Source organism: Engystomops pustulosus, unplaced genomic scaffold (genome assembly GCF_040894005.1).
Source record: "Engystomops pustulosus unplaced genomic scaffold, aEngPut4.maternal MAT_SCAFFOLD_99, whole genome shotgun sequence".
Lineage (NCBI taxonomy): Eukaryota > Metazoa > Chordata > Amphibia > Anura > Leptodactylidae > Engystomops > Engystomops pustulosus.
In genome coordinates, this window is record NW_027284983.1 from 51,723 (window position 1) to 66,177 (window position 14,455).

Consider the following 14,455-nt stretch of genomic DNA (forward strand, 5'->3'; position numbering starts at 1 on the left):
CAGCCCCTCTAATAACATCCCACCCCCTCTAATAACAGACCAACCCCTCTAATATCATCCCACCCCCTCTAATAACATCCCACCCTCTATAATAACACCCCACCCCCTATAATATCATCCCACCCCCTCTAATAACATCCCTCACCCTCTAATAACATCCCACCCCCTCTAATATCATCCCACCCCCTCTAATATCATCCCACCCCCTCTAATATCATCCCACCCCCTCTAATAACATCCCACCACCTCTAATAACACTCCACCCCCTCTAATACCATCCCACCCCCTCTAATAACAGACCACCCCCTCTAATAACAGACCACCCCCTCTAATACCATCCCACCCCCTCTAATAACACCCCACCCCCTCTAATAACACCCCACCCCCTCTAATAACACCCCACCCCCTCTAATATCATCCCACTCCCTCTATAATAACAGGCCACACCCTCTAATAACAGGCCACACCCTCTAATAACACCCCACACCCTCTAATAACATCCCTCTAATAACATCCCACCCCCTCTAATAACAGACCACACCCTCTAATAACATCCCACCCCCTCTAATATCATCCCACCCCCTCTAATAACATCCCACCCCCTCTAATATCATCCCACCCCCGCCAATAACATCCCACCCCCTCTAATATCATCCCACCCCCTCTAATAACATCCCACCCCCTCTAATATCATCCCACCCCCTCTAATATCATCCCACTCCCTCTATAATAACAGGCCACACCCTCTAATAACAGGCCACACCCTCTAATAACAGACCACACCCTCTAATAACACCCCACACCCTCTAATAACATCCCTCTAATAACATCCCACCCCCTCTAATAACAGACCACACCCTCTAATAACATCCCACCCCCTCTAATATCATCCCACCCCCTCTAATAACATCCCACCCCCTCTAATATCATCCCACCCCCTCTAATAACATCCCACCCCCTCTAATAACATCCCACCCCCTCTAATATCATCCCACCCCCTCTAATAACATCCCACCCCCTCTAATAACATCCCACCCCCTCTAATATCATCCCACCCCCTCTAATAACATCCCACCCCCTCTAATAACATCCCACCCCCTCTAATATCATCCCACCCCCTCTAATATCATCCCACCCCCTCTAATAACATCCCACCCCCTCTAATAACATCCCACCCCTTCTAATAACACCCCACCCCCTATAATATCATCCCACATCCTCTATAATAACACCCCACCTCCTCTAATATCATCCCACCCCCTCTATAATAACAGGCCACACCCACTTAAAACAGGCCACACCCTCTAATAACACACCACACCCTCTAATAACACCCCACACCCTCTAATGACATCCCTCTAATAACAGACCACACCCTCTAATAACATCCCTCCCCCGCTAATAACATCCCACCCCCGCTAATAACATCCCAACCCCTCTAATAACAGACCACCCCCTCTAATAACATCCCACCCCCTCTAATAACATCCCAACCCCTCTAATATCATCCCACCCCCTCTAATAACAGACCACCCCCTCTAATAACAGACCACCCCCTCTAATAACATCCCACCCCCTCTAATAACATCCCAACCCCTCTAATATCATCCCACCCCCTCTATTATCATCCCACCCCCTCTAATAACATCCCACCCCCTCTAATAACATCCCACCACCTCTAATATCATCCCACCCCCTCTAATATCATCCCACCCCCTCTAATAACATCCCACCCCCTCTAATATCATCCCACCCCCTCTAATATCATCCCACCCCCTCTAATAACAGACCACTCCCTCTAATAACATCCCACCCCCTCTAATATCATCCCACCCCTCTAATAACACCCCACCCCCTCTAATATCATCCCACCCCCTCTATAATAACAGGCCACACCCTCTAATAACAGGCCACACCCTCTAATAACATACCACACCCTCTAATAACACCCCACACCCTCTAATAACATCCCTCTAATAACATCCCACCCCCTCTAATAACATCCCACCCCCTCTAATAACAAACCACACTCTCTAATAACAGACCACACCCTCTAATAACATCCCTCCCCCGCCAATAACATCCCACCCCCGCTAATAACATCCCAACCCCTCTAATAACATCCCACCCCCTCTAATAACATCCCACCCCCTCTAATAACATCCCACCCCCTCTAATAATATCCCACCCCCTCTAATAATATCCCACCCCCTCTAATAAAATCCTCCCCCTCTAATAACAGACCACCCCCTCTAATAACAGACCACCCCCTCTAATAACATCCCACCCCCTCTAATATCATCCCACCCCCTCTAATATCATCCCACCCCCTCTAATAAAATCCTCCCCCTCTAATAACAGACCACCCCCTCTAATAACAGACCACCCCCTCTATTATCATCCCACCACCTTTAATATCATCCCACCCCCTCTAATAACATCCCACCCCCTCTAATAACATCCCACCCCTTCTAATAACATCCCTCTCCCTCTAATAACAGAACACACCCTCTATTAACATCCGACACCCACTAATAATAGACCACCCCCTCTAATATCATCCCACCCCCTCTAATATCATCCCACCCCCTCTAATATCATCCCTCTCCCTCTAATAACATCCCACCCCCTCTAATAACATCCCACCCCCTCTTATAACATCCCACCCCTTCTAATAACATCCCTCTCCCTCTAATAACAGAACACACCCTCTATTAACATCTCACACCCTCTAATATCACCCCACCCCCTCTAATATCACCCCACCCCCTCTAATAACCGACCACCCCCTCTAATAACAGACCACCCCCTCTAATAACAGACCACCCCCTCTAATAACACACCACCCCCTCTAATAACACATCACCCCCTCACATAACATCCCACCCCCTCTAATAACATCCCACCCCCTCTAATAACATCCCACCCCCTCTAATAACATCCCACCCCCTCTAATAACAGACCACCCCCTCTAATAACAGACCACCCCCTCTAATAACAGACCACCCCCTCTAATAACATCCCACCCCCTCTAATAACATCCCACCCCCTCTAATAACAGACCACCCCCTCTAATAACAGACCACTCCCTCTAATAACAGACCACCCCCTCTAATAACAGACCACCCCCTCTAATAACCTCCCACACCATCTAATAACACCCCACACCCTCTAATAACACCCCACACCCTCTAATATCACCCCACACCCTCTAATATCACCCCACACCCTCTAATATCACCCCACACCCTCTAATAACAGACCACACCCTCTATTAACATCCCACACCCTCTAATAACATCTCACACCCTCTAATAACCTCCCACACCATCTAATAACACCCCACACCCTCTTATATCACTCCACACCCTCTAATATCACCCCACCCCCTCTAATATCATCCCACCCCTTCTATAATAACAGACCACACCCTCTAATAACATCCCACACCCCTCTAATAACAGACCACCCCCTCTAATAACATCCCACACCCTCTAATAACAGACCACCCCCTCTAATAACAGACCACCCCCTCTAATAACAGACCACCCCCTCTAATAACATCCCAACCCCTCTAATAACATCCCACCCCCTCTAATATCATCCCACCCCCTCTAATATCATCCCACCCCCTCTAATATCATCCCACCCCCTCTAATATCATCCCACCCCCTCTAATATCATCCCACCCCCGCTAATATCTACCCACCCCCTCTAATAACATCCCACCCCCTCTATTATCATCCCACCCCCTCTAATAACATCCCACCACCTCTAATATCATCCCCCCCCCTCTAATATCATCCCCCCCCCCTCTAATAACATCCCACCCCCTCTAATATTATCCCACCCCCTCTAATAACATCCCACCCCTTCTAATAACATCCCACCCCTTCTAATAACAGACCACCCCCTCTAATAACATCCCACCCCCTCTAATACCATCCCACCCCCTCTAATACCATCCCACCCCCTCTATAATAACATCCCTCTAATAACATCCCTCTCCCTCCAATAACAGACCACCCCCTCTAATATCATCCCACCCCCTCTAATATCATCCCACCCCCTCTAATAACATCCCACCCCCTCTAATAACATCCCACCCCTTCGAATAACATCCCTCACCCTCTAATATCATCCCACCCCCTCTAATACCATCCCACCCCCTCTATAATAACATCCCTCTAATAACATCCCTCTCCCTCTAATAACAGACCACCCCCTCTAATATCATCCCACCCCCTCTAATATCATCCCACCCCCTCTAATAACATCCCACCCCCTCTAATAACATCCCACCCCCTCTATAATAACATCCCTCTAATAACATCCCTCTCCCTCTAATAACAGACCACCCCCTCTAATACCATCCCACCACCTCTAATAACATCCCACACCCTCTAATACCATCCCACCCCCTCTAATACCATCCCACCCCCTCTATAATAACATCCCTCTAATAACATCCCTCTCCCTCTAATAACAGACCACCCCCTCTAATATCATCCCACCCCCTCTAATATCATCCCACCCCCTCTAATAACATCCCACCCCCTCTAATACCATCCCACCCCCTCTATAATAACATCCCTCTAATAACATCCCTCTCCCTCTAATAACAGACCACCCCCTCTAATATCATCCCACCCCCTCTAATAACATCCCACCCCCTCTAATATCATCCCACCCCCTCTAATATCATCCCACCCCCTCTAATATCATCCCACCCCCTCTAATAACATCCCACCCCCTCTAATAACATCCCACCCCCTCTAATAACATCCCACCCCTTCTAATAACATCCCTCTCCCTCTAATAATAGACCACACCCTCTAATAACATCTCACACCCTCTAATATCACCCCACCCCCTCTAATAACAGACCACCCCTCTAATAACAGGCCACACCCTCTAATAACAGACCACCCCCTCTAATAACAGACCACCCCCTCTAATAACAGACCACCCCCTCTAATAACAGACCACCCCCTCTAATAACAGACCACCCCCTCACATAACAGACCACCCCCTCTAATAACAGACCACCCCCTCTAATAACAGACCACCCCCTCTAATAACAGACCACCCCCTCTAATAACAGACCACCCCCTCTAATAACAGACCACCCCCTCTAATAACAGACCACCCCCTCTAATCACATCCCACCCCCTCTAATCACATCCCACCCCCTCTAATAACAGACCACCCCCTCTAATAACAGACCACCCCCTCTAATAACAGACCACCCCCTCTAATAACAGACCACCCCCTCAAATAACAGACCACCCCCTCTAATAACAGACCTCCCCCTCTAATAACAGACCACCCCCTCTATTAACAGACCACCCCCTCTAATAACAGACCACCCCCTCTAATAAAATCCCACCCCTTCTAATAACAGACCACCCCCTCTAATAACAGACCACACCCTCTAATAACAGACCACACCCCTCTAATAACATCCCTCTCCCTCTAATAACAGACCATACCCTCTAATAACAGACCACAACCTCTAATAACAGACCACACCCTGTAATAACAGACCACACCCTCTAATAACAGACCACACCCTCTAATAACAGACCACACCCCTCTAACATTCCTCTCCCTCTAATAACAGACCACCCCCTCTAATAACATCCCACCCCCTCTAATAACAGGCCAGCCCCTCTAATAATATCCCACCCCCTCTAATAATATCCCACCCCCTCTAATAATATCCCACCCCCTCTAATATCATCCCACCCCCTCTAATATCATCCCACCCCCTCTAATATAATCTCACCCCCTCTAATATCATCCCACCCCCTCTTATAATATCCCACCCCCTCTAATATCATCCCACCCCCTCTAATAACAGACCACCCCCTCTAATACCATCCCACCCCCTCTAATAACAGACCACCCCCTCTAATAACAGACCACCCCCTCTAATAACATCCCACACCCTCTAATAACAGACCACACCCTCTAATAACAGACCACACCCTCTAATAACAGACCACACCCCCTCTATTTACATTCCTCTCCCTCTAATAACATCCCACCCCCTCTAACAATATCCCACCCCCTCTAATAATATCCCACCCCTCCAATAATATCCCACCCCCTCTAATAAAATCCTCCCCCTGTAATAAAATCCTCCCCCTCTCATAATATCCCACCCCCTCTAATAACAGACCACCCCCTCTAATAACAGACCACCCCCTCTAATAACAGACCACCCCCTCTAATAACAGACCACCCCCTCTAATAACAGACCACACCCCTCTAATAACATCCCTCTCCCTCTAATAACAGACCACCCCCTCTAATATCATCCCACCCCTTCTAATATCATCCCACCCCCTCTAATAACAGACCACCCCCTCTAATACCATCTCACCCCCTCTAATAACAGACCACCCCCTCTAATAACAGACCACCCCCTCTAATAACAGACCACCCCCTCTAATAACATCCCACACCCTCTAATAACAGACCACACCCTCTAATAACAGACCACACCCTCTAATAACAGACCACACCCCCTCTATTTACATTCCTCTCCCTCTAATAACATCCCACCCCCTCTAACAATATCCCACCCCCTCTAATAATATCCCACCCCTCTAATAATATCCCACCCCCTCTAATAAAATCCTCCCCCTGTAATAAAATCCTCCCCCTCTAATAACAGACCACCCCCTCTAATAACAGACCACCCCCTCTAATAACAGACCACCCCCTCTAATAACAGACCACCCCCTCTAATAACAGACCACACCCCTCTAATAACATCCCTCTCCCTCTAATAACAGACCACACCCTCTAATAACAGACCACACCCCTCTAATAACAGACCACACCCCTCTAATAACATTCCTCTCCCTCTAATAACAGACCACACCCTCTAATAACAGACCACACCCTATAATAACAGACCTCACCCTTCTAATAACATTCCTCTCCCTCTTATAACAGACCATACCCTCAAATATCATCCCACCCCCTCTAATAATATCCCACCCCCTCTAATAACATCCCACCCCCTCTAATAACATCCCACCCCCTCTAATAACATCCCACCACCTCTAATAATATCCCACCCCCTCTAATAATATCCCACCCCCTCTAATAAAATCCTCCCCCTCTAATAACAGACCACCCCCTCTAATAACAGACCACCCCCTCTAATAACAGACCACCCCCTCTAATAACAGACCACCCCCTCTAATAACAGACCACCCCCTCTAATAACATCCCACCCCCTCTAATAACAGACCACCCCCTCTAATAACAGACCACCCCCTCTAATAACAGACCACCCCCTCTAATAACAGACCACCCCCTCTAATAACAGACCACCCCCTCTAATAACAGACCACCCCCTCTAATAACAGACCACCCCCTCACATAACATCTCACACCCTGTAATAACAGACCACACCCTGTAATAACAGACCACACCCTGTAATAACAGACCACACCCTGTAATAACAGATTACACCCTTTAATAACAGACCACACCCTCTAATAACAGACCACACCCTCTAATAACAGACCACACCCTCAAATATCATCCCACCCCCTCTAATAACATCCCACCCCCTCTAATAACATCCCACCCCCTCTTATAAAAGACCACACCCTCTAATAAAAGACCACACCCCTCTAATAACATTCCTCTCCCTCTAATATCACCCCACCCCCTCTAATAACATCCCACCCCCTCTAATAACATCCCACCCCCTCCAATAACATCCCACCCCCTCTAATAACATCCCATTAGCCCTCCCCGTGCCCAGCCTCTCATACTCCAGAGAGCGCACCTTCACCAGGAGGGAGAGGACAGACTAAGGGACACTAAGGAGAGAGGCCCTCCCCGTGCCCAGCCTCTCATACTCCAGAGAGCGCACCTTCTCCAGGAGGGGAGAGGACTGACTAAGGGACACTAAGGAGAGAGACCCTCCCCGTGCCCAGCCTCTCATACTCCAGAGAGCGCACCTTCACCAGGAGGGGAGAGGACAGACTAAGGGACACTAAGGAGAGAGGCCCTCCCCGTGCCCAGCCTCTCATACTCCAGAGAGCGCACCTTCACCAGGAGGGAGAGGACAGACTAAGGGACACTAAGGAGAGAGGCCCTCCCCGTGCCCAGCCTCTCATACTCGAGAGAGCGCACCTTCTCCAGGAGGGGAGAGGACTGACTAAGGGACACTAAGGAGAGAGACCCTCCCCGTGCCCAGCCTCTCATACTCCAGAGAGCGCACCTTCACCAGGAGGGGAGAGGACAGACTAAGGGACACTAAGGAGAGGCCCTCCCCGTGCCCAGCCTCTCATACTCCAGAGAGCGCACCTTCACCAGGAGGGAGAGGACAGACTAAGGGACACTAAGGAGAGAGGTCCTCCCCGTGCCCAGCCTCTCATACTCCAGAGAGCGCACCTTCACCAGGGGGGAGAGGACAGACTAAGGGACACTAAGGAGAGAGGTCCTCCCCGTGCCCAGCCTCTCATACTCCAGAGAGCGCAGCTTCACCAGGGGGGAGAGGACAGACTAAGGGGCACTAAGGAGAGAGGTCCTCCCCGTGCCCAGCCTCTCATACTCCAGAGAGCGCACCTTCACCAGGAGGGGAGAGGACAGACTAAGGGACACTAAGGAGAGAGGCCCTTCCTGTGCCCAGCCTCTCATACTCCAGAGAGCGCACCTTCACCAGGAGGGGAGAGGACAGACTAAGGGGCACTAAGGAGAGAGGTCCTCCCCGTGCCCAGCCTCTCATACTCCATAGAGCGCACCTTCACCAGGAGGAGAGGACAGACTAAGGGACACTAAGGAGAGAGGTCCTCCCCGTGCCCAGCCTCTCATACTCCATAGAGCGCACCTTCACCAGGAGGGGAGAGGACAGACTAAGGGACACTAAGGAGAGAGGTCCTCCCCGTGCCCAGCCTCTCATACTCCATAGAGCGCACCTTCACCAGGAGGGGAGAGGACAGACTAAGGGACACTAAGGAGAGAGGTCCTCCCCGTGCCCAGCCTCTCATACTCCAGAGAGCGCACCTTCACCAGGAGGGAGAGGACAGACTAAGGGACACTAAGGAGAGAGGCCCTCCCCGTGCCCAGCCTCTCATACTCCAGAGAGCGCACCTTCACCAGGAGGGAGAGGACAGACTAAGGGACACTAAGGAGAGAGGCCCTCCCCGTGCCCAGCCTCTCATACTCCAGAGAGCGCACCTTCACCAGGAGGGAGAGGACAGACTAAGGGGCACTAAGGAGAGAGGTCCTCCCCGTGCCCAGCCTCTCATACTCCAGAGAGCGCACCTTCACCAGGAGGGAGAGGAGAGACTAAGGGATACTAAGGAGAGAGGCCCTCCCCGTGCCCAGCCTCTCATACTCCAGAGAGCGCACCTTCACCAGGAGGGGAGAGGACAGACTAAGGGACACTAAGGAGAGAGGTCCTCCCCGTGCCCAGCCTCTCATACTCCAGAGAGCGCACCTTCACCAGGAGGGGAGAGGACAGACTAAGGGACACTAAGGAGAGAGGTCCTCCCCGTGCCCAGCCTCTCATACTCCAGAGAGCGCACCTTCACCAGGAGGGAGAGGACAGACTAAGGGACACTAAGGAGAGAGGCCCTCCCCGTGCCCAGCCTCTCATACTCCAGAGAGCGCACCTTCACCAGGAGGAGAGGACAGACTAAGGGGCACTAAGGAGAGAGGTCCTCCCCGTGCCCAGCCCCTCATACTCCAGAGAGCGCACCTTCACCAGGAGGAGAGGACAGACTAAGGGGCACTAAGGAGAGAGGCCCTCCCCGTGCCCAGCCTCTCATACTCCAGAGAGCGCACCTTCACCAGGAGGGGAGAGGACAGACTAAGGGACACTAAGGAGAGAGGTCCTCCCCGTGCCCAGCCTCTCATACTCCAGAGAGCGCACCTTCACCAAGGGGGAGAGGACAGACTAAGGGACATCCCACCCCTTCGAATAACATCCCTCACCCTCTAATACCATCCCACCCCCTCTAATAATATCCCTCTCCCTCTAATAACAGACCACCCCCTCTAATAATAGACCACCCCCTCTAATATCATCCCACCCCCTCTAATATCATCCCACCCCCTCTAATAACATCCCACCCCCTCTAATAACATCCCACCCCCTCTAATAACATCCCACCCCCTCTAATAACATCCCACCCCCTCTAATAACATCCCGCCCCTTCTAATAACATCCCTCTCCCTCTAATAACAGACCACCCCCTCTAATAACAGACCACCCCTCTAATAACAGACCACCCCCTCTAATAACAGACCACCCCCTCTAATAACAGACCACCCCCTCTAATAACAGACCACCCCCTCACATAACAGACCACCCCCTCTAATAACAGACCACCCCCTCTAATAACAGACCACCCCCTCTAATACCATCCCACCCCCTCTAATAATATCCCTCTCCCTCTAATAACAGACCACCCCCTCTAATAATAGACCACCCCCTCTAATATCATCCCATCCCCTCTAATATCATCCCACCCCCTCTAATAACATCCCACCCCCTCTAATATCATCCCACCCCCTCTAATATCATCCCACCCCCTCTAATATCATCCCACCCCCTCTAATATCATCCCACCCCCGCTAATATCTACCCACCCCCTCTAATAACATCCCACCCCCTCTATTATCATCCCACCCCCTCTAATAACATCCCACCACCTCTAATATCATCCCCCCCCCTCTAATATCATCCCCCCCCTCTAATAACATCCCACCCCCTCTAATATTATCCCACCCCCTCTAATAACATCCCACCCCTTCTAATAACATCCCACCCCTTCTAATAACAGACCACCCCCTCTAATAACATCCCACCCCCTCTAATACCATCCCACCCCCTCTAATACCATCCCACCCCCTCTTTAATAACATCCCTCTAATAACATCCCTCTCCCTCCAATAACAGACCACCCCCTCTAATATCATCCCACCCCCTCTAATATCATCCCACCCCCTCTAATAACATCCCACCCCCTCTAATAACATCCCACCCCTTCGAATAACATCCCTCACCCTCTAATATCATCCCACCCCCTCTAATACCATCCCACCCCCTCTATAATAACATCCCTCTAATAACATCCCTCTCCCTCTAATAACAGACCACCCCCTCTAATATCATCCCACCCCCTCTAATATCATCCCACCCCCTCTAATAACATCCCACCCCCTCTAATAACATCCCACCCCCTCTATAATAACATCCCTCTAATAACATCCCTCTCCCTCTAATAACAGACCACCCCCTCTAATACCATCCCACCACCTCTAATATCATCCCACCCCCTCTAATATCATCCCACCCCCTCTAATATCATCCCACCCCCTCTAATACCATCCCACCCCCTCTATAATAACATCCCTCTAATAACATCCCTCTCCCTCTAATAACAGACCACCCCCTCTAATATCATCCCACCCCCTCTAATATCATCCCACCCCCTCTAATAACATCCCACCCCCTCTAATAACATCCCACCCCCTCTATAATAACATCCCTCTAATAACATCCCTCTCCCTCTAATAACAGACCACCCCCTCTAATATCATCCCACCCCCTCTAATAACATCCCACCCCCTCTAATATCATCCCACCCCCTCTAATATCATCCCACCCCCTCTAATATCATCCCACCCCCTCTAATAACATCCCACCCCCTCTAATAACATCCCACCCCCTCTAATAACATCCCACCCCCTCTAATAACATCCCACCCCTTCTAATAACATCCCTCTCCCTCTAATAATAGACCACACCCTCTAATAACATCTCACACCCTCTAATATCACCCCACCCCCTCTAATAACAGACCACCCCTCTAATAACAGACCACCCCTCTAATAACAGACCACCCCCTCTAATAACAGACCACCCCCTCTAATAACAGACCACCCCCTCTAATAACAGACCACCCCCTCTAATAACAGACCACCCCCTCACATAACAGACCACCCCCTCTAATAACAGACCACCCCCTCTAATAACAGACCACCCCCTCTAATAACAGACCACCCCCTCTAATAACAGACCACCCCCTCTAATAACAGACCACCCCCTCTAATAACAGACCACCCCCTCTAATAACAGACCACCCCCTCTAATAACAGACCACCCCCTTACATAACAGACCACCCCCTCTAATCACATCCCACCCCCTCTAATCACATCCCACCCCCTCTAATAACAGACCACCCCCTCTAATAACAGACCACCCCCTCTAATAACAGACCACCCCCTCTAATAACAGACCACCCCCTCAAATAACAGACCACCCCCTCTAATAACAGACCACCCCCTCTAATAACAGACCACCCCCTCTATTAACAGACCACCCCCTCTATTAACAGACCACCCTTTCTAATAACAGACCACCCCCTCTAATAAAATCCCACCCCTTCTAATAACAGACCACCCCCTCTAATAACAGACCACACCCTCTAATAACAGACCACACCCCTCTAATAACATCCCTCTCCCTCTAATAACAGACTACACCCTCTATTAACATCTCACACCCTCTAATAACAGACCACACCCTCTAATAACAGACCACACCCCTCTAATAACATTCCTCTCCCTCTAATAACAGACCATACCCTCTAATAACAGACCACAACCTCTAATAACAGACCACACCCTGTAATAACAGACCACACCCTCTAATAACAGACCACACCCTCTAATAACAGACCACACCCCTCTAACATTCCTCTCCCTCTAATAACAGACCACCCCCTCTAATAACATCCCACCCCCTCTAATAACAGGCCAGCCCCTCTAATAATATCCCACCCCCTCTAATAATATCCCACCCCCTCTAATAATATCCCACCCCCTCTAATATCATCCCACCCCCTCTAATATCATCCCACCCCCTCTAATATAATCTCACCCCCTCTAATATCATCCCACCCCCTCTTATAATATCCCACCCCCTCTAATAACAGACCACCCCCTCTAATAACAGACCACCCCCTCTAATAACAGACCACCCCCTCTAATAACAGACCACCCCCTCTAATAACAGACCACCCCCTCTAATAACAGACCACACCCCTCTAATAACATCCCTCTCCCTCTAATAACAGACCACCCCCTCTAATATCATCCCACCCCCTCTAATATCATCCCACCCCCTCTAATAACAGACCACCCCCTCTAATACCATCCCACCCCCTCTAATAACAGACCACCCCCTCTAATAACAGACCACCCCCTCTAATAACAGACCACCCCCTCTAATAACATCCCACACCCTCTAATAACAGACCACACCCTCTAATAACAGACCACACCCTCTAATAACAGACCACACCCCCTCTATTTACATTCCTCTCCCTCTAATAACATCCCACCCCCTCTAACAATATCCCACCCCCTCTAATAATATCCCACCCCTCTAATAATATCCCACCCCCTCTAATAAAATCCTCCCCCTGTAATAAAATCCTCCCCCTCTCATAATATCCCACCCCCTCTAATAACAGACCACCCCCTCTAATAACAGACCACCCCCTCTAATAACAGACCACCCCCTCTAATAACAGACCACACCCCTCTAATAACATCCCTCTCCCTCTAATAACAGACCACCCCCTCTAATATCATCCCACCCCCTCTAATATCATCCCACCCCCTCTAATAACAGACCACCCCCTCTAATACCATCTCACCCCCTCTAATAACAGACCACCCCCTCTAATAACAGACCACCCCCTCTAATAACAGACCACCCCCTCTAATAACAGACCACCCCCTCTAATAACATCCCACACCCTCTAATAACAGACCACACCCTCTAATAACAGACCACACCCTCTAATAACAGACCACACCCCCTCTATTTACATTCCTCTCCCTCTAATAACATCCCACCCCCTCTAACAATATCCCACCCCCTCTAATAATATCCCACCCCTCTAATAATATCCCACCCCCTCTAATAAAATCCTCCCCCTGTAATAAAATCCTCCCCCTCTAATAACAGACCACCCCCTCTAATAACAGACCACCCCCTCTAATAACAGACCACCCCCTCTAATAACAGACCACACCCCTCTAATAACATCCCTCTCCCTCTAATAACAGACCACACCCTCTAATAACAGACCACACCCCTCTAATAACAGACCACACCCCTCTAATAACATTCCTCTCCCTCTAATAACAGACCACACCCTCTAATAACAGACCACACCCTATAATAACAGACCTCACCCTTCTAATAACATTCCTCTCCCTCTTATAACAGACCACCCCCTCTAATAATATCCCACCCCCTCTAATAACATCCCACCCCCTCTAATAACATCCCACCCCCTCTAATAACATCCCACCCCCTCTAATAACATCCCACCACCTCTAATAATATCCCACCCCCTCTAATAATATCCCACCCCCTCTAATAAAATCCTCCCCCTCTA

At 49.9% G+C, this 14,455-nt stretch overlaps 1 protein-coding gene across 1 annotated transcript in view; it reads left to right on the forward strand.

Annotated features, from left to right (window-relative positions):
* LOC140107033 (protein inscuteable homolog) overlaps window positions 1–14,455 on the forward strand; it is a 77,569-nt gene that overhangs the window by 31,819 nt on the left and 31,295 nt on the right. The gene's annotated exons all lie outside the window — the stretch shown is intronic.